The following is a 21,356-nucleotide window of genomic DNA, read 5'->3' on the forward strand; positions in this document are numbered from 1 at the left end:
GAAATGTACTGGGTTTGCCAGTGAAAGAAGATTGGCTCTGTGTACGTGTTTCATTTTCTTTTACCTTGGCCCAGGAAACCCAGGAGAGGCTTTTCTATGTTTCCAGTTAAGGGTTTGTTTGTTTCTTTGTTTATTTTTGTCTGACCTGAGGAATTGTCTAACAGCAGTTTGTGGTGGGGGTCAAGAATCTGATATGTATGCTTAAGCACATGTTTACAAGCCAAATTTCAGATGTGGATGTATGCCTGGGACACAAAGAAATCGATGTTATCAGGAAACTAAGTATTTAGAAGGCATATTTTGATATTTTAAATCTATAGTGCTTTTATATTTGCTTTTTGCAAGATAGGGAAGAATTTCAGATTTCCACTATGACTAATAGAGATGTCTGAGGTAAATGTAAACATTTTCTTGTCTATTATCGCCTTTTGCTACTTTGAAATCTACTTTGTTCTATTCAGAAGTAGTATCCTAGTACAATCGATTTTTACCTTTGTGAATACTGAAATTTGCACAATTTTATTTGAGAAATACATGCAATCAGATCTGTAAAATGGCTTAGATGTGATTAAAGTCTGCCTTGCAATCTTGTGGTCTTAGTGACCTTAGTGTGGAGGGAAATCCTGACAAATGGAAATATCGATGAACCTTCAGTCAAAAATTAGAAGAGGAAAATAATTTTTTGGAAGAGAACATGTGCATCCTACTGTGAATATTGCCTTTCAGATGGGGCTTCAGAGAGCATTTCAGCTGGATACAGCTTCTGCTATTGCACATCAGCAATCTGGATAGGGAAAGAGTAAATGCAGGATTTCAGAAAGGACCACGTTCTTTGTGTATCTTAATGTATTTATTACTCTTACTGGTGGAAACTGTACACAGGAACAGAAAGGGATCCTCATTTTAGTTCAGAATACAGATCCACATTGTATTATATTTCAAGTACAAAGTATGTAAGCACACTGGCACACTAAAATGATCTGTTGTTTGTGTTCAGACCAAGAAAAAAATAACCACTTTTATCAATTTGCTGCCTTGAAATGCCCTATAATTTAACCATTACAGAATTTTATTTGATAGTGGCTCCACCAAATGAGCTGCTTCAGAAATGAGAAATGTCTGTGACAATTAACACTCCTGTCGCTTGTGCATCATTTGTCTAAATAAAAATGTAAGCACTGAATTTCAGCAGACTACAGAGCATGTTATTATACCAATATTAGTGTTCTTTTTAGTTCACTTGTATTTGGGAAATATGTATCCATGTCTGAATGCTGACAATATCTTCATAGCCTCTTCAATAAAGCCTTAGATTAGAACTGCTGGAATACAATCAATGTTTTACTAAAGGGATGGATGCTTTGGTGAGATCAGTAGAAAAGTGTGAGGCTTTTGTTATTGATAGCTGTCTTAAATCCATGCTACAGCAACTATCAAGTCAATTAATGAATATAGCAATACATAATAACATGGAATTTGGGGATTTTTCTCACTTGTTCTTTATTAAATAGATGTGCTCTCAGATATTTTCAAAATTAAACTCTTCTTTTAAATGTATATACTCATTTTTAAGTTGTTTGCTTTGCTTGAAACTGTTTCTAACCTACATCCAATTATCACAGCTCTTGATAGACGAGGTCCAAAAGTGGAAGGGACTTGTGTGTGCTGATGCTTATCCAGTGGATTAATGACAGTTGGTAGTGGAGCACAATCCTGGTGTGCTCACTCCTCATCCCCTTTCCTCCGTGTTCCATAGTGTGCTGTCTTGTCTAATCTGCAGTGAGCTACAGAGCTAAGACAGTAACAAAGCATGTTGTCTTGGCAAATCTACTTAATAGATAGGATAGGAACTCTGCTTTTCCTCTTTGCAGCAGTGTCACTTCTTTTCCCTTTCTCACCCTCGTAAACAATGCTTGTAGTACCTGTAAAGAGCCGGAATTAGGTGTGTATCCTGGCTGATTAGTTTTGAAATTAGTTTGGAAATGCCCCACTACACCTGACATATCCCAAGGTAATCCTTTCTTCCTATAACTTGTTTTATATTTGAATGTGCCCAGAGTAGGGCTGCAGTCATACTTAGCCATGCAAAAGTCAGGTGATTGTCCAAGCAGTTCCAGCCCTTCTGTCGTAGACACAGGATACTGTCGTCCTAAAATACCCTAAAATCGGAGGACTGATTGCTCTGATGAGACTTTACATGTAACTTTCACCTGAAGAAATGTGGGATACATCCCATTGTGCCAATTCCTCTGGTAAACACCACATTCCTGCTTTTAAGTAGCTTGTTTCCGTGGATGAGCTTTCTGCACATACATAGAACAACATTTGTCTGAGTTTGTATTGTGGCTCTTGAGATATTGCAGAATGATAATTTTATTTTTTCTGAATTGTCTTTGTTTTTTTTCCTTTTGTTTGAGCTTAAGTAGTTGATTCATTTGTTACAGGACACTGGCTGTTGTGTTTGCTTTGCTTGGATTAGGAGAACTAGCTAGTAATTCTGACCAACTCCTGTGACTTCTTACTGGTCCTATAGCCAACATCTGCTCTCTGAAGGCTTGCAATGACGACACTTTATTGTAAGTACTGTGTAATTCTGCTTGTTAGGGGGAAAAGATGGCATCCAGCAAACTGATGTATTGGGTTTTATTTGCAGTTTAAATGACAATGAAAAATTTTTTTTAAAGTTTTAAAACACAAGATGGTAATAAATTTTGGGCCTGTTTAAAAAAGAAGAAAAAGGAAAAAGAGAATGTTAACCAAAAGAAAATTATGTAAACCCAAAATGAAACTCTAAAAGTATAGAGAAGGAAAAAATCCTGTATTTTTGGTAGAGACTAGATCATGCCAGTTTTGTTCTCTGTTTCAATGAGTCCATTTTGTACTGGACACACTTTCTTTCTGACCTATAGTTGTAGAGGAGATAATTGAGGTGCCTTTTTGGATAATACATAGGCTAGACACTGTGGTTCTATGTAAGGTGCATTTCAGGCTATCTAGCAGTAGACCAATGGTGGATTTTTTAATGCTGTTTAGATTTTCTCCAACTTAATAAATAGAAAATAGTATTTGTTTCAAATGCTTGTGTATACATGTGTGTATGTTTTCATACCTAATTCCCCTTCTTAAGTACAGTTCCTCTTCTTTAGACCCAGAAAGAATGAAATCAAGTAAATACAAACTACTAGAAAACATCTTCTTCTGTATGTCCATTCCTGTAACTTGCCCTAAGTGTCATATATTAGGTGCTTTCCATTGGAACTTTCCCTTTGCAGAGGAATACAGGTAATAGTTTAAGAAGGGTCATTCTTAAGAAACGTGCTTTAATTTGGTACTACAAGCTGAGGCTTACCAAAAAAGAGATCTATAAATTTACCATATATACTTTGTAAAAAATATAATTCTTGGATTTTGCCACATGAAAGCTATTGTTGAATGTTACACATATCAGTTGTTACTTTTTATAGAAAAAAATTTGCCCTATCAGCCTGCATCACATAACTTGGAAAAAATGCAATCATATTAGTTTATGTACATGGTCATTGTATCTGTGTTATCAGAGCTTTAAATAGAAATTAGATGTACTTAAAAGAGAAAATGGAGATGTTTCCAAATGGTCTGCATTCAGCTGGTGTTCCTGAACCTGCTGTTTCCTAATTGTATCTTGATGGCTCCCATTTTATCTCAGCTGTTTATTTAGAGTGTCTAGATTGCTTTTTAGAGGCTCTCAGGATGTGTTGACCTTTATTGACCAGATACATGACTTTACTGCAGCATTTCCCAGGATGAAAACCCAGGAATAATACTGTGTTCAGCTGTGTATACATTTTACAGATTGTCTTAAGTTTTGTGTCCTCTGGACTGAAACTGATAAGTGATGCAGACATGCCTGATTTAATTAAGAGAACTAGCCATTGTAAGGTGCTAGGGTTACTTAATTCTGTTCCTAATGGTTAAAATACATCTGCATTCAAACTCTTTCAGTGTCCTTTAATATTCAGCCATAACTTCGTATATTTTGTGCATGTCTGCAAACTGCATGGGATTATGAGTGATTCCTCAGGAGGATTCTGCAGAAAAGTCACTGATAGAAAATCATTGTTTAAAGAGTGAGATCAGATTAGGAATATCTAAAGCCATAGCAAAATACAATTCCTTTCAAATACTGGGTTTTTTTGTTTATTATTTTTATTATTTTGTTAGTATTATGAGAATCTATTTTTTTAACCATGATTTAGGAAACTTCTTGCTACTGAAGTTTTAGACTTTGATTTGCTACCATGATCTCTTCTTATTACTTCCTCAAGTACTGAGTATTAAAGCACTAGATTTCTTGTTTCTGAGTATCTGTTCCTAAGTTAATTCTTTGAGCCTTTTTAGCTCATCAGTACCTTCCTGCTAACACACACATACCAGGAAAACATCTGGTGTTTATGAACACCTTCATAATTTGAAGTTTTAGCTTGTATTATGTACAATCTTTTGTTTAGATATTTCACTAAATCATTGCTAGCAACTTTTTTTTTTTCCCCTTCCTTATGCATGTATAGGCACATGAGCTTCCTGGTTTTAAACTGAATTGAGGAAGCACATAACCTGTAATAGTAGTGCTTACTTCTCTAGAGTCTGCTTAAATTTCCTGCATGTTATAAAATGAATTTAAGTGTATTCTTTATATAAATAATTATTGTAGTAACTGGGGGTGGTATTAAATGATCAGAGCATGTAGCTGTGTAATATTATTTTCATAAACTTTCAGTTGTTTTTACATGCAAGTATCAAATATAAATGCTCTCATTTAAAAACTTGAAAGCCCTTTTTATGCCCAGCATGTTTATGTAGTAGAAAAAATAAAACATTTCTCTCTATATAGAAGTTGAAAGAAAGAGTATTTTAGACCACAGTAAAAAAAAATCACATCCACCACTGTTCATGTTTAACAGTGTTGAAATATGCCTGGATATTCCTTGAGGATGCTAACCTTTTGGCAAAGCAAACCCTACAATTACGATCTACAATACTTCAATCTACAAATGAGAATGCACTTTACAAAAGGCAGTTGGTGATACTTCATGAAGATCAAGTGTTTTAATAACAATTTAGTTAATCATATGAAAGAAAATAGTAATGAAAGGAGGTAATATGGTCTACAAAGGGGAAATAAGTATTCTCCTTGAAGGTTTTCAGACCTGCTGATTTCTTAGAAAGCACTGAATTCTAGGAATTATCTAAAGATGTCTAATTATTCAAGATGTTTCAACTAATAAAACCAGCCTCTAAAATGTTTTCCTTTTCTTTTTTCAAAATTCACACCTGTAAATATATTTTAATGCTTGAAATGTATTAAAAACTCAGGATAATTTTAACTACCTAATGTGACTTAGAACTTACTATCCCTAATGCAGTTTGTAGATAAAAATGATTTGTCAAAATGAGAGATATTTGTGTGGAAAGAGATGAAGAGTCCAAAATTTTGCAAGAAAAAATTTTAGAAAAAATAATATTAAAATATCTATGTAGCAACAGCAATACCTGTGTGAGAGTTAATAACCATACATTGTCTTCTCTTGTTTCTCCAAATGGCAAAATTAAAATACTGGCTTGGAATGAGTCATACTGTCCAGATGAGCGTTGCATTGGTAACATTTTCAATGCAGACTGGAAGCAGGATGCTTCTGTTCATTCTATGACGTCTAAATCGAAAAGAAGAAAGACAGCTGAAAAGGTTCTTCATAAAAGTTGCTTTCTAATAGAAATGTACTATCCTGCTTTCTCTTGTTAAACATACTTCAGTAATATTTTAATGACATGGAATTCCTACACCTAGGAAAAGTTTGTTTTGAATATATCTTGGAACTCCACTTGAAATCACATTTATTTTAATAAATCAGTATTACTAACTTGCATGTGGCATGCATTGCCATTTTGGGAAATAATGGTGACAATGTTATTGATGGTATTTGTACCTAGAAATTTATTTATATTAAACTGATTTTAAAACAAATATACTGAAAGAGAATGCAGAGGAAAACATTATTTTTTTCATCCTAAGAGCTGTTTCAAAAATGGTTTCAACAATGACATTGTACCTTAGGCAGCAATACCTTTAGCAATATTCTCAGTTATTTTGATGAATTTCAGAATTCTTTCCTTAAATTCATTCAATTTCAAGTTTTATTTTGGTCTGAAAGTATTGTCAAAGTGAATGAGTGCTATTTGATAAGAAAATCCCTGGAAAAACCCTTCTTTAGCATGAGTTTCTCATTGCATTTATAGATTCACTTCTACTTACATACCTCTATATCATCTCAGAAAGCCTATATGGTATTGACTGATTGCACCTTAGGAGTCTAAAACAAATTTGTGGATTCAAACACCATAATAATTTGTGTAAATACAAATTTTTGGATAGAATGAGGGAACATATTGAGATTCAATTAGAAAAAGTTTGTGAGAAAAACAGACTTCCAGAGAAGTTTGTGAGAATATTCATTCATGCAAGATAAGAGACCTAATTTAGGAAAGTGCAAAGGCTTGCTCTGAGGCAGAAGGAATAAGGGTTGGTAAAAGGATCTGTTTAGAAAACACAGATTACCTACAGAAAGAATAGAGAGAAAAAGTGCAGGGCCTTTATTCAGAACATTTGATTGATTTCAGAAATATCATTGTCTAACTGTATGCCTTTATGTTACTCTAATAGGATGAAAACACAAAGAGTTCTCTGCTTGATTCATTGATATTACAGTCAGTGTTGCCATCTACATTCTGTAATTTTTTTCAAGTAATCCAAGTAGCATGTCTGTGTTTATACATTGTAGGTCTACATAACTCTAAAAATATATGGATTACTGGAAGTACATTTCCTTTGCAAATGCAATGTAATTGGAAAACTCACTAACCACAACACAAATATTCAGTTCTGTGCCTTACCCTCCCCCCAATAACATGGTTAAGTTCATTTTTAAAGCTCAGATATTTAGATTGCTTACTAAAAGCAAATTCAGAAAGTTAATTCATGAGTTAAACACAATATTTTTCTATTAATTATAAACAGTATTGTAGAATGCAGAACTGTTTTGGAAATGTAAATGTATAGACAAAGAATTTTTTTGTTTGCTTAATAAAATAGGTTTTGGCAGATATTACACTCAAAGCTATTAAATAATTGAATTTATATGCAATATAAGTACCAGGTTGCCATGACATTACAGGTGCTTCAGATAAGCTTTTGGTACCAAAACTGCTGCTGTTAAAAATGTGCACTCTAAATAGAGATTGTATTACTCCTTTCCAGATGACAACAATGAATTTTCAGAACATTTTCTAGGTTTTTTTAACTCTTTCTACAGTGAAATATCAAATATAATTGACTTAAATATAACAAAATAAGTTAGAAATATGTGTGCATACAAGCACTAATAAAAAAGAGCAAAGTTATAAGGAATTATGGCTAGGATTTACAAAGAATTAAAGGGCAGATTCATAAATTGTCTTATTAAAAGACTGTTTTTCTAACTCTTTTATGGAGTTAAAACTCAGACTGATGAGCTGTACTTCTTGGAAAAGAGTAACTGCAAAGGCTCCCCAAAGGCATGAAACAAAAGTGCCAAAGCTTTATAGCTTTTGTAGTTTTAACTTTGGTTTAGAAATAAAATCATTTAGATATTCTTTAATGTCAGGTTGTAAAAGACTAAATTACAATGATATAAGATATTTTTTTTTGTTAATGCAAACCAAATATTTTTCCAAAATCAATTTTGAAATGGCATCATTTCAGACTGTACAGGAGCTAGTTTCATTCTGAAGGTCACTCGGCTGATGAGAAGTTGGTCTTCTGCAATGTGCTTCCACTTATAGCACTTTCCAAACAAAATACTTGCCAGAGCAGCACTCACTAAGTGCTGTGTGCCTATGTAGCTTAAGACACACTGAATTTCTCTGATGAACCTATAACATGTATGGTCTTTGAAACATTAGAATTGATCCAAGGATGACTCTTCACCTTTGTTTGCCTCAAGGATGTTTTCCCATAGCAAACACATTAAGCTTCTCTGTCGCTAAACAATAGGACAAGAGGAAATGAACTCAAGTTGCATCAGGGGAGATTTAGGTTGGATAGAAGGAAAAAAATCTTCTCCAGAAGGGTTGTCAGGACTTGGAACAGGCTTTCCTAGGAAATGGCTGAGTTACCATCTCTGGGGATATCAAAAAGATAGCTGAAAACTGCCTGGGGAAGGGGCTTTGCACCTGAACATAATATAAACACCTAATATTGCAACACTGGTGGCAGCACAGCAAATTTTAGAGAAAGATTTTACAGGAGGGGATTTGGATTCCTTTTAAAAACAAAACTGGTGTGACTCATTGATTCCTGCCCACATATTCACAAGCACTAGGACATTGTCTTCACATGCTCTGGAATCAAGTGCACAGATGCTCATGTACCCAGGCAGCTCCTCCAGTCTTGGTCTTCTTGATGGATGCTGTGGAGCATGGTGGTCCTGGGCCAAACCCCACCCACCATTCTGGGTTTTCCCAGGCTGGACATGCCTGCAGATCAGGGAGATCCTCTCTGCCCTCTGTTGAAGCCCACTGAAATGACTCTCAGGATTTCTTTGTGGCCTCTTGTCTGGATGTCCAGAGAAGCAGCATGTGAGATGTGTGCAATGCTCAAGTTTTACAGACTGGTGTTGGGGCTGTTAGCTCCCACCCCTTGTATTTCTCCACAGTCTGCATTTCCTGTGGCTTCCATACCCACCTGGCCCTATCATTCCTTTCCTAGTGCTCCTGTTGGTGCTCTTTGTACGAAAAAACTTTTCCTGCCGTTGAATGCCATGTCCTGATGGCTTCCAAATTAGCAGCTACATTATACTGCTGTATTTGCTATCCATAGTTTTATAATTCTTAGGGTAGTTACACATTAGCTTAGCTGTAAAAGGCAGGGAATGACCTGGGGAAAGCACACCTGGGGTAATTTTTCATGTACGTTGGACAGGTTTCTTCCTCATAAGCTCTCTGTGCTTCTTTCAGTGACTTATGATTGGCAGACAACATAGGCTCTGATTCTTTGAAGAAAGGAATTTTTTGCCTATTGTGGGAGCAATAGCTGCTAGGATCTTTGTGGTCCATATTCAGTTGTAATCTGAGTTGGAAGAAGGTACACAAGCATGAGCCTTTTCTGGGACATATCAGCTGAGATGAGCATCGGTGAAGTGCAGAAATTTACTGTATCTATGGATAACTTTGTATTTTCCTTCAGTGTCTATTATTCTCTAGATAATTGTTTCCTGGTTGGTTCTGCACCCTAAAACCTTCTTTTGTCTTACTGTTAACTAAGTAGCCTGGAAGACTCTTAGAAGGAACCTTCTTAAATAAAGATGAATTCCTTTATAAAGAGGATAGTAGATGATCTCTCCTTTAACAAGTCTTTGGCATTTTCATAAAAGTTTCTAGCAGACTTGACCTCCAGCATTTCTTCTCTAACTTCCTCAGGTTGGATACCAGAAATAAATGTGTCTTCCTCTGAAGTTTCCTTTTTTTAGTGGCAGTTTAATAGGAACTTTTGACACAGCCTGCTTTTACGAGTACATCTCCATGGAGAGGTTCATTTTCGACCGACAAATCACAACAGCTACGGGTGAAGCCTTTGTGCTCTGACTTATAGCTAATCTAAAAGAAAGCTTTTAATTTTTTAAGGTTTTTTTTTTTTAAGAACTATCCCTAAAATACCTCATTCATTGTGCTCACTCATTGTCCTAGACACACAGCAACAGAATCAAGATACATGGGATAGGATTTAATTAGGCTTCAGCTGTATTAACTCATCTGGGAGTTATACAGCACTAATTCAAATAGGGCAGGTCATGATTTTTCTCTGATGGAAGCCTGGATTGCTTCCTGATTAACATTATTGTCCACAAGATAAAGAAGTGGCCTGGTACCAAAAGCCTTGTGTAGCACCTGGGTGTTGGCACTTGTAATTACCAATTTCACCACTCCCTGTGTCAACGTAGAGAGAGGAAGGGAAGAGTATAATGATGGTGCTGTGAGGATTAGATTTGTTATCTTGTCTTGGGGAAAAAAAAAAGAAAAACAGACTAATATTATTTTTTTAAAAAACAGTCACTTGTCACTGCTCTGTTAGAATGCTTAGCAATATTTCCCAACATCTGAAAATAAAAGCCAGTATATATGAACTTTGCTGTTGGGAGTTTAAACCATAGCTGAAACTAACACCAAGGTCCTGATCATATTTCTTTGGCAGCCTCAAGCCTGAAGCAGAAAGCAGCAGAAAGCAGACATCTCCTTGCATGTCTACTTTTTCCCTCAACTTAGCACAGCAAGTAACTGCTAGGTATTTGTTTCCCCAAAAGAAATAATTATTCTGTTTCCGTGGTTTCTGCACTCCCACAGCTGCTTCTGGCTGAACATTTCTCTTAAATGAAGTAAGCAGCTTAACAGCAGCTTCTGTGCTTGGATTGTAGACTGAGAATGTACACAGAATACATGAAAATTTTAAATTTGGGAAGGGATAGGAAGGAACTGGGGCAGATAGTGACTGTGAAAGAGATCTGCTAAACCTTACGTAGTTTTGCTAAATGAATTAAAAATTTCAGACAGAACTGAACTCTCACTTAACTTCATAGTATTTAGAAATTTCATATTGGTCTGAATTATACAGCTGCTTTTCATATATTTATGAAGTAAAATGTTTTCTTTCACAAAATAACAAAGATGGTGTTTTTGTCTTTTCATGCCTTACACAAAACATTCAAAAGGACAAGCATCACTTTTTATTGAAGCTAAGTTTGAGTTTAAAAAATAAATAAAAATACTAATGATTCCTAAAGTTCATGGAACTAACTCAGTAGAATTCTCATAATGAGAATATTTGCTTTCTACAGAACTTTAGGAAATATTTTGGTTCATTAGAGATAACATCTGGTCAGCTGTAAGAAGTTTTTCTTACTTCAAAAATGTTTTTATAGGAGACTCCGCTAATGCAGATATTTCCACTGGCAGCTGGTTCTAAACTGAGGATAATGGATTCATCTATCAAGGGAAACAGTACACATATTCAATCTCTTGCCACTGAAGTTATAAGGATTTCATGTAAATGTGAAAAGAAAGGAGTATAACAGATGACTTCAGGCTTGCTTAATGCTCTTTCTCTGATTTTTCAACTCTAGGCATATAAAAGTGTTGTGCATTTATCTTCTAATGTTGATACATATTTTAGCAACTCAGTATACAATTGGTTCTGCTAAAAATCCTATCAGCTCTTCTGCTATACATAATAATTTCTTGAGAATGTTTTTTTCATTTATTTCGCTGTTTTCAGGTAAATGTCCAAGGTAACATTACCATTCTCACACAGAATTTTGTCACATAGCTGCTTATGGCCATTGTTGGAACACTTAGCTTGGTAATTGGAGAAATACATACATCAGATTCATACAGATTCAATTTTCAATCCATGTCATCCACTGAGATTTAGCTTTCCATTCAGGGATTTTGTCTGTGATTTTAAAGATTTCTCACCTTGAGAATATCAAATTTTCTGTCAATTAGATAGTTGCAGGGATCCTAAAGACTGGTGTCTTTATTGAAAACTGAGTTTTGATGTATCTTATGCTATGGTCTTTTTCTGGACATTAGTTTTGGCAATGGTTTCATTCTTTAATGCTGCAGCTCCTTCCCTTGCCTTGCCTTGCCTTGCCTTGCTCCACCTCCTCCTTTCTTTTCTATTCCTTTGGAACCTTTAGCCCAAAGCAATTGCAATTCAATCTTCTGCTAGTTTCCATTGCTTCCCTAGGTTTTTTCACTTGCTGTGGCAGTGTGCCTCAGGGGTGACAGAGTTACATTGTCCCACCCCAAACCCCTTGTGAAGGGCGGCCCAGGTGCTCTGATTGGGTTTGAGTCCCTGGGGGATTCTCCCTTGGTGTGTTTCTAATGGTCCCTGACCCTGAACTCCACCCTCAAAGGTGGAAACCTTCAAAAGTTCCGTCTCTCAAAAACCCCTGCTGTGCCTCTGTTCGGGGCTCTCTGAACTGGACCTGACTTTGTTCCCATGATGAATAAATGGTTTCATGAACCGGGAGCCCATCTCGCTTGGTGTTCCATGCTGGTCCCCAGAATCCTGCTGCTTCCCTGGACGAGATCCTGAGGTTGCTGACTGCAACAACTTGTTGTTGGTGAATCAGTACTAGAGCAGAAAGGATTCTAATTTATATCTAATACCAGAGTCTTTTTATTAAGTAGAATAATTTGTATGTACACATGTAATATACAGAGATACATATTCAGGGAAAAATAATATAAGAATATTAATATAAGAATATTGTTTAATAAGCAAAATAATTAATTTAGAATGTAGGAAATACCTTAATGAAAGTTTTTCCATGAAAGGTAAATTTGCCTTTCCATGACTATTCTTTAATTAGATGATTACTCCTTCCCCTCTCAGAGCCCATGCACAGGGTGCCCTGTGTTAGTGCCTGTGCAGATACTCACAATATCATTGTTACTACTCCACTGACATAAAAGGTGATGCTGATTCAAAACTCAGGAGCTATAGCTTTGTAAGGATGATGGATCCTACCCTCTGGGGGGTGGAGGTTATGTTTGAAAGGGAGGAACTTTGTGGGGAGGCTGACATGTTGTCTGTGTTGGCTCAGCTGCGGGGCTGGGTGCACACCCATGCACACCCGTCTGGAGGAATGGCATCTCTTTCATCTGCCTCGGCATGTTTCAAGGTGGATGAAATGACACTTGCTGCTAGGGAACAACAAGCAGGCAGTTCCAGTGAAGAATTCCTAAGCAAGTTAATGATGCAGTCATTTTAGAGGTGTAGAAGAGAAACACTGAGAATTTAGATTGAAAAATTTTGTAGGAAAGCAGGTAGGTCAGACTTGTCTGGACTAGGTGATTTTGCATGCTCAAAGAACTGTTCTTGTTTTCCAGTCTAGCTCTGAACAGTCAGTTTGACCAAATCTCTGCCTCTATAAAAATAAGCATCCTGAAAACTGGATGAGATAACATACTTAGGTTAACTTCAGTTCTTACACTTATCCTGTGTTAAGTGGCAACTTTGTGGGATAAAGTCCGGGTTCCTAATGCAGCACGTGCCTGCACTAATGTTCCCAACAGTTAACATCAACACACAAGTCTGTCTGTAAGATAAAATGGTGTCAGGTATTGTATTCTCCTTTGTGTACTGTATATCACAGGAACAAGAAGCATGTTTTTCCACTGAGATGAAAAACTATTTTCTGGGTAACAGACAAATGGTGTGACTCAGGAAACCCTGCAAAATTCCAAAATCTGAAATAGACATTTGCTGTCTGCAGTAAACATCTCTTATAATCTCATGTCTGATGATATTTTTGACCTACTCCTGCCTCTACTTTCTGCTCCTTTTCCATGTTCCTGTTAGCTTTGCCTTTTGTTTCCAGTCCCATCCTTTCCCTACTCTATCTGTTTCTTAAATTTATGCGAATGTGTTTTTTAAATATGTACCCTCCTAGTTTTGCAACAAAACAGAATCATTAAAATTCAGAATTATAAAAGGATAGTATTTTTCACTGTCATTTTCTCCTTTACTAATAATTTCTCAAAGCAAAATTCAGATTCTGTCTTTCAGTTCTAATGTTCAGTATTTATCTAATTTCATAGTAGAACTATTTCTTTCTGGGCTTTACAGTCTCAGCACATTGATATTTAACATGCCACTTCCTACTCTTCCAGAAACTAACTTTGCAAAAATTCAGCCGTGGATAAACACAAGAAAAATATACTAGTATAATTTAGAAGACTACCTTACTTGACTTGTCCTTTATAATATAGATGATAAAGTTGTGTATAATTCTGAAGATATGTATAATTTATAATAAAGATAAATATTTTACTATATATCTTATATATCCTATAATTTACAAAAAGATGCCTGGTGAGTAAGGTTGCCTGAAAAATGTTGTTCATTTTTAAGTTTGTAATAAAACAAAAGATGTGTAATTTTGCTTTGCAGGTTTCAAAGATCTCTCCATCATGGCACATGTTGCATAATAAAATAGTGTTTTGTAGGTACGTCTTTCCATGCTTTCTATTTCAGAACATCTAACCTTCCCCTGAACTAAAACAGCAAAAGATCCTTTCTAATTCATTTAGTAGAGGGCAAAAGGCAAGGTGTCTTTTTTTTTTTTTTTAACTTCTTTTTTCAGAATTCTTTTGATATCACACATAGTGGACTCACTATTCAACTGAGAACCATGAACAGAGCAATCAACCTGACATATTTTGGAATTGTATTTTGGTATGTGAAAGGGCTGAAATTTTCCTGCACCTACTATTCTTTAGTAAGTGTGAAAGTGGAAAGTGTTTCTAGTATGTGTGCAAGTTCACAATTGTAAAATATAGGTTCCTTTCAAATAATAGGCATTACAAGTTAGTTTGAAGAAGGAATTCTCTCTTTAAATAAGTAATTAAAATGAGGGTGAAGTATACCTGACTTCTTGCTGCTAAAAATTATGCATTGCCATTCTTCCCTAGTAAGTATTAAGCAATCATGTAAAAATCAAGAAGTCTGTGTCAGATTCTGTGTTTAATTTTTCCATACAGTATGTAAACAGAATACTATATAATCCTGAATAGAAACATGGTCACTGAAGATTGTTTAATGATATCATGAAGGAAATGAGGACCAAAGTTATGTGCTTAGTATTTTCTTTATTTTGCTAAGATTTAGGGAACAATCTAGAATTACCAGAAAATCTTGCCTTCACTCAGACTGCCAGTCCTTTAATTCTCTCATGAAGTGAGTTATGTTCACCTACATTACATGTAGATGTGGCACTTGGGAACATGGTTTAGTTGTGGGTTTGGCATTGTTGGGTCATTGACTCTATGGCCTTGGAGGTCTTTTCCAGCCTAAACAATTTTATAATTCTATGAACTTTTATGTGTCTTTTTCCTAACCATTCCTACTCATAAGAAATTAACAAAGCTGATTTTCTGGAGGAAGTACATAAATTCCTTCTGCTTTGTGCTTTGGGTGTGCAGGTTCTTTTCTGCAGCTGTTCTTCCATCCCCGAGCAGATCAGCTGTCTGCTGTTTGTGGTTGCACAAACAGCAACCACAAATATCCATTTCTTCTACAAGGGAGGATTAGTGAAGGCAGTTGATGCTACTTTTTGTTTGTTCAGTTTTTTTTTGGTCTTCATTATTCCTCTATCTACTTTGAACTATTGCCAGTAATTTACAATAGGGTGCTACATGCTTGTCAGGCAAGTTACTATACTAATTTGTGAAACAGTTCTAAGCAGGATTATCAACATGGAAATATTTTCTTTTTTTTCCTTCCCTAACTATATTTATACCATAATTACTGGTTTTTCCACATTAGCCAGAAAAATTTGGAATGATGTGCTAAGAGTGTAGATTCAGTCATGGTGAGATGAATCCTAGTGTCTGCTTCAGAAGATTCATTGCTTTTTTTATAAGTAGCCTTTCAGTTTATTTGAAGTATTAAAAATTATTTCCTTCCCTTTAGAAATACATTTTGCTGCTGAACTGTGTTGTACAGAAGTGAGTCCATTTATTTAAATTACTATTCTGCATTTTGGAGATAAAAATAAATATATAAATAAATTAGCAATTTCAAACATCTGTGACGGAATTTCTGAAAAGAACAATGGGAGTAGTTAAACTGAAAAAATTTGAGAAAATAATACATGCTCACCTTTTAATTCTTTAAGTTTAAATGTGAAATGCTATCTCAAAAGGCAAGAGTGAATCTCATACCTTCGGCATTTTAAATCACTGTCTTGCTTGCAGGAATGTCTGTTTGAGTTACTTAATTTCATGTCCTTATTTCTATTTAAGTAAACATAAATGAACAACAGAATATTATTCCTGAACCGTCCATGCTGATGAAACTACCTTACTATAAGAATATTTTATTGAAAGGTTTGGGTTTTTGAATATTGTATTGAAACCAGATGTATTTTCTATAAGTGAAAGGTTCCATGTTTTTCCTCCTGCATTCAGTTCTGCAGAACTTTCTTGAAAGACAGACTTGAAGGTTTCCAAAACGGTAGAAGTGCCCAATCTGAGACAATAAAGAAAGTCAGAATTTAAGAGAAAGTGCCTAGATGGTCCGTGTTTTATGTGACAGAGAAAAGCATTTAACTCCATGTTTTCAAAAATTTTTTTCAGTATTTAGAGTGTTTTTGTATGGTAACTTCCTAAAACACTCAAACTGTCTGGAAAATTCACATGTACATGCAGATCTAGTCCAGAACATGTCTGAAAATATTCTTAATACATTCATTTTTTCTTGTTCTCCTCCTTATTTCCCCTTAGACACAAAATAAGATCTCAAGAAGAGCTTTCTTTAAAGAATATCTTTTTCAGCAAATTACTGTATGCCTTTAACTCCACAATGTGTAATTGAAAACTAAATATATATATATATCTCAACAAATATATATCTACAATATGTATATATATGTATCTCAACAAGTTCAGATAAATAGAGTAGGATTACTTCTTTTCCATCTGGATTTGATTCAAATAGCTTGGATACCTTGCCTCTGAAAGGAAAATAGCTTTTGGAAGAGTTAAGTTTTCAAGGCTGATATTTTATGACAGTAAAAACATATGAAGAAGACTGGCACAAAGCTGTAACTGAAGATCTCTCACTGTTGTCTGCCAAGTGTAGATAAGCAGCACTAATCTCAGTGTTGATTCTGGCCCACAAGTATCTATATAATTTTTGTTACTTCAGTGTAAGGGGTTTTTTTGTTAATTTTTAAATTCAAGTTGGGAATAAGGTTTGAGTTCCATTCTCATCTCTGCTATCCACTGCTTCTTGGTCATTATCTTTTCCTTTTGCAACATCTATTTATGTTAAAAAATGGATAAGGAACATGCAGTATCCCCAGTACATACTTTTTACTTATTTCCATTGCTTTTTGTCTGTTTCATTCCACACAAACTCATTTTCTCTCTCATTACTTTAGGTGCATTTTTTAATTAAAAAAAGTAGTTTACTAAATGTGAAGTGCAAGTAAGAGCACAGTAGAGGTAATTTGAATCAAAAAAATTTGTATTTGTTTGTTATTTTATTGTAATTTGTAGTAACTCTTTGTGAGGATTTTTTCAGTTAATTATGAGGAAGAAAAATTATTTTTAGTACATAGAATTGTGCTTATATGAACATATGAGGATTATTGTTTGGAAGCCCGGAATTCACTTTTTAAGTCTATGAAAGAATAACTTGAAGTTAGGTTTTAATAGAATTTATTACCATTGTTAGTCTAAACCACATTTTGTCTAAACCACAGTTACAAAAGTCTGCTAAAGGCCATTAAATATACCTCTTCTCACCCTTACTGGGTGAGATAACCCATTTTCAAAATCATGTATTACTCCCACATAAACCTCAAGAAGACGAAAAACTGTAGAATCAGTTTTCTAATTTTTTGGCTACCTCCAAAATTATCAGAAAAATAAAAATAGCATTTTCAAAATGTTAAAAGAAGACCTGGCAAGTAGATGAGTAGAGTTTACATGAAAAGCTTTTGTCACTCCATCTGGAAACATTGAAGAAGGATTTATTAATAATTATTACATCTGATGTATTACTCTGTCCCATTGTAATGACTGTTATTCAGACAACATTGATGAGTTAAGATTTCAGACACATATGAAAAAAAAGGAAGGTGGAAGCTACCCATTCTGTAAAGATATCCTAGGCTTTGGCATCATGTTTTACTGTAAGTCCACCCCAAGTGGACTTTACTATAGTGACCAAGTGACTTTACTGTATGTCACACCATATACCTGAAAACATTATCCAAATTCTTCTTGAACTCTGTCAGGCTTGGTGCTGTGACCATTTCCTTGGGGAGCAGTTCCAGTGCCCAACCACCCTCCGGGTGAAGAACCTTTTCCCAATACCCAACCTAAACAAGCCCTGATGCACTTCAGGCCATTTCCCTGAGTCCTGTCCCTGGTCATGAGAGTGAAGACCTCTGTTCCTGCCTCTCCTCTTCCTCTCATGAGGCTGTGGAAGACCACAATGAGATCTCCCCTCAGTCTCCTCCAGGCTCTGAACAGACCAAGAGACCACAGCCACTCTGCATAAGGCTTCTCCTCAAGGCCCTTCAATATACTCGTGGCCTCCTCTGGACACTCTCTAATGACTTAACATCTTTCTTACATTGTGGCAACCAAAACTGCCCACAGCACTTGAGGTGAGGCCACCCCAGTGCAGAGCCGAGTGGGACAATCCCCTCCCTTGCCCAGCTGGCAATGCAGATGGGAACAGGGCTGAACTTATGATTCAGTGTTCCTGTTTACCCTTGCATATTTTTTTTCAAACCGGTGTGTGAGAAAATGAGTGAGGACTTGATAGGCATAATGAGTTATTCCCGAAGAGCAGGCCCATGGAAATCCAGCCATCAGCTCTGGCAACTGGTTGCAGAATCCAGCAGAAGCAAGCAGCCCAAGAGAGCCCGTGGGAAGCATAGGCTCTGTGGCTGGCACAGCACCTACACAGGGGATATTTGTCTAGCTGTGCTGAGCAGATTCAACTCAGCTTGTGGGATCTGGCAATTTTAATCCAGATAAAACAAACACCTGCCTGTGAAGCATGGGAAAGGGAAGCATAAGTATTCAAAAAAAAAATAAAAATAGACCTAAGAGTACATTTAGCAATTGTTCTTTGGGAGGTTTTCTCTTAATGAGAATTTTCTTTAATTTTTCCTCTATCAGTTTTACTAAGGTAATGTTAGATACAAATATTGGAAAGAATTGAAGAACACATGAGATGCTGTCATGATGTAACTGTCTTCACCGTTACATTTAAGATTCCAAATAAAGTTGTGTGGTTTTCCCTGGGAGAAAGCAAGCATGCTTTCATATATTTGAGGTTTTTTTCATGTTTACTTTTGTTTTCATTCCTCCACTTCAGCTCTGAGTGTTATCAAAAAATAATGGCAAATACAAGTTTTGTACCCTCCTGTTTCTGTGCATCATTTACTGCATCAATGAGGGTTCTTTTTCCTTAAAAATCAATTATACAACCCCACAAACCCATAATTTCTTTTTCCCAGGAAAGATCTATGTCTTGCTTACTCTACTCCAGAATCTTGTATTGACTAGCAGTGATGCAGAATGTCAAGCAAATGTTTGGTACTACTTAGGAAGCATGCTTACTTAGCCTTGGTTCTATTCATAATGGTGTGAAAATAACAATGCTATAATAAGTAAAGCTATAAATACAGGTCTAATAATTTTATGCTGCCATCTAGTTTATAGACTTTATGGAGACTACAGCTAGAATGTTACGAAGAGTTATACAGATCTTTAACTGCACAATCTTTTAAATTATGCAGTCCATGAACACAGTTTTTTCCAGTGCTTCATACTGAAGCAGTTAATTTTATATCCCCATAGTTCCAGATATCAAAGAGTTTCTTTTAAGAAGTCTGTGTTTCCATATCAGCCAAGTTCTGAGGTTTTCTGATTTTCTTTTTTCTTGAATGTTTCTTTCATAACTATGTTCTGAAAATGGCTATGTGCAAAATTGCCCCTAGTTTTAATTTTCAAAGTCTGAAGTTTTACTGGAAAAAAATTACTTACATTTTCTTAGTGGAGAGAGTGAGTGGGTGGTAATTCAGTAGTACATGCCAGTATATGATCTACAATGACCCCCATAAAAAAAAATAAGAAGGGCCTTTTTATCCCCATACCATTGATACTTAGCAAGTAGTTGTAGCCCTATGTTTACTAAAGTGGTCTTTGATTAAATAAATACACAAATTTATAAATTCTGATACCTATTTTCAGGTATAATATGTAGGTCCTAATGTGTATAAGAAGAACACTTTATATTTGCCTACCTTTCTGAAAACATTATCTGTGCTTGATTTGATATGGATTTCACGATTAGTCAGTTCTGCAGAGCCAATTCCCAGAGAGGACTAAGGGTCAGTCTAGGGCTGAGCTCATGGACCTTCTGGGAAAGAAAATGACCTTTAACAAGCAAAATTTGCATTACATTAAAAGTATATCCAACTGTACAAACTGGGTAAATTTTTAATGTATGTTGGCATGTATTTTTGAATACAGTAGAAGTATTTTTCATATTCCTAAAAACATTGTGTTTCCAATGTGTGTCAGTGGGAAGTGAAAGGGGAATGACACAAGGACTGGAGACAGCTTATTTTTTTTTTTCTTTGAAACTTCCCACAAAAATGTGATTTGATTACATGAATTCTCTTAAGAATCTGTTCCTCTATCTCTCCCATCTTATCAATTATGCATGCAAGTGCCTGCAGTATATATACTTTGTGTACTGAACTGAGAAAATGACCCAGAGGATATCTACATTTTCCTTGGGAAAACAAGCTTAAAAGCAAACAAATACAGTTTACCTCAAGATATTTTATACTTTGCTGAGATTGGGTGATGATGTACTCAGTTGTAACTGGTGGGGAAGTAAAGTCACTGAAAATAAATTCAAGATTGAAGAACTGTAATGACAAGCAGAAAATAAAAAAAATAAATAAAAATAATGATGATGCCTAAATTGACTGTCCTCTGTTTTAACTGGCTATGGCCAGCCTTTCTACAACACACATTTTCAATCACAATTCACAGAGGTAGATGAAAAATTCTTTAATTATGTTTGAATTCTTTGAACTGTAACCTCAAAATAATATATTCACAACTCAATCCTTGGGTTTATGCAGTAAAATAACCTTCCGCAGAATATCATTTCTGTGTTTTTTTCTCACTGTAGAATGATGGATTTTTAAAAGATGGAAGAAGGATTTTTAAAAATCTGAGTTCAGAAAAATGCCTTTGAGTGAAAAACAACAACAGATGTCTGATTATTCCATGGAAACCTTATTGTCATTCATTCTAAATCTCCTCTTGATATGATTTAACATAAATAACTCAGAATAAGTAAAATAGAGTATGAAAAATGTCGTTTGACAGAGATAAAGTTACAAAGTAGTTTAAAGTGGTTTCAGGAATTTACTAGCTGAATTAAATGTTTACTGCAGGTGTATGGATGTTTCATCTGGAGAGAATGCACACTGAAGCTTTTGTCATTTATATGTATTGGCATAAACACACAATTCACCTTCCCAGTAATAAACAGAAATATATTGTATTCTAAGATGCTGAGACAATACAGTGTTGTATATGAAAGAACAAGTCTTACTGCCTTCAATAAAATCTATTACATTTAAGAGAATTTTTGTAGGTGGTGATGCACCATGCACTAGACCATAGGAGCAAAATTTTTATTAGAAACCAAGCAAATGAACAGTATTTTTCCTAACTAA

This window comes from Parus major, unplaced genomic scaffold (genome assembly GCF_001522545.3).
Source record: "Parus major isolate Abel unplaced genomic scaffold, Parus_major1.1 Scaffold101, whole genome shotgun sequence".
Taxonomy (NCBI): domain Eukaryota; kingdom Metazoa; phylum Chordata; class Aves; order Passeriformes; family Paridae; genus Parus; species Parus major.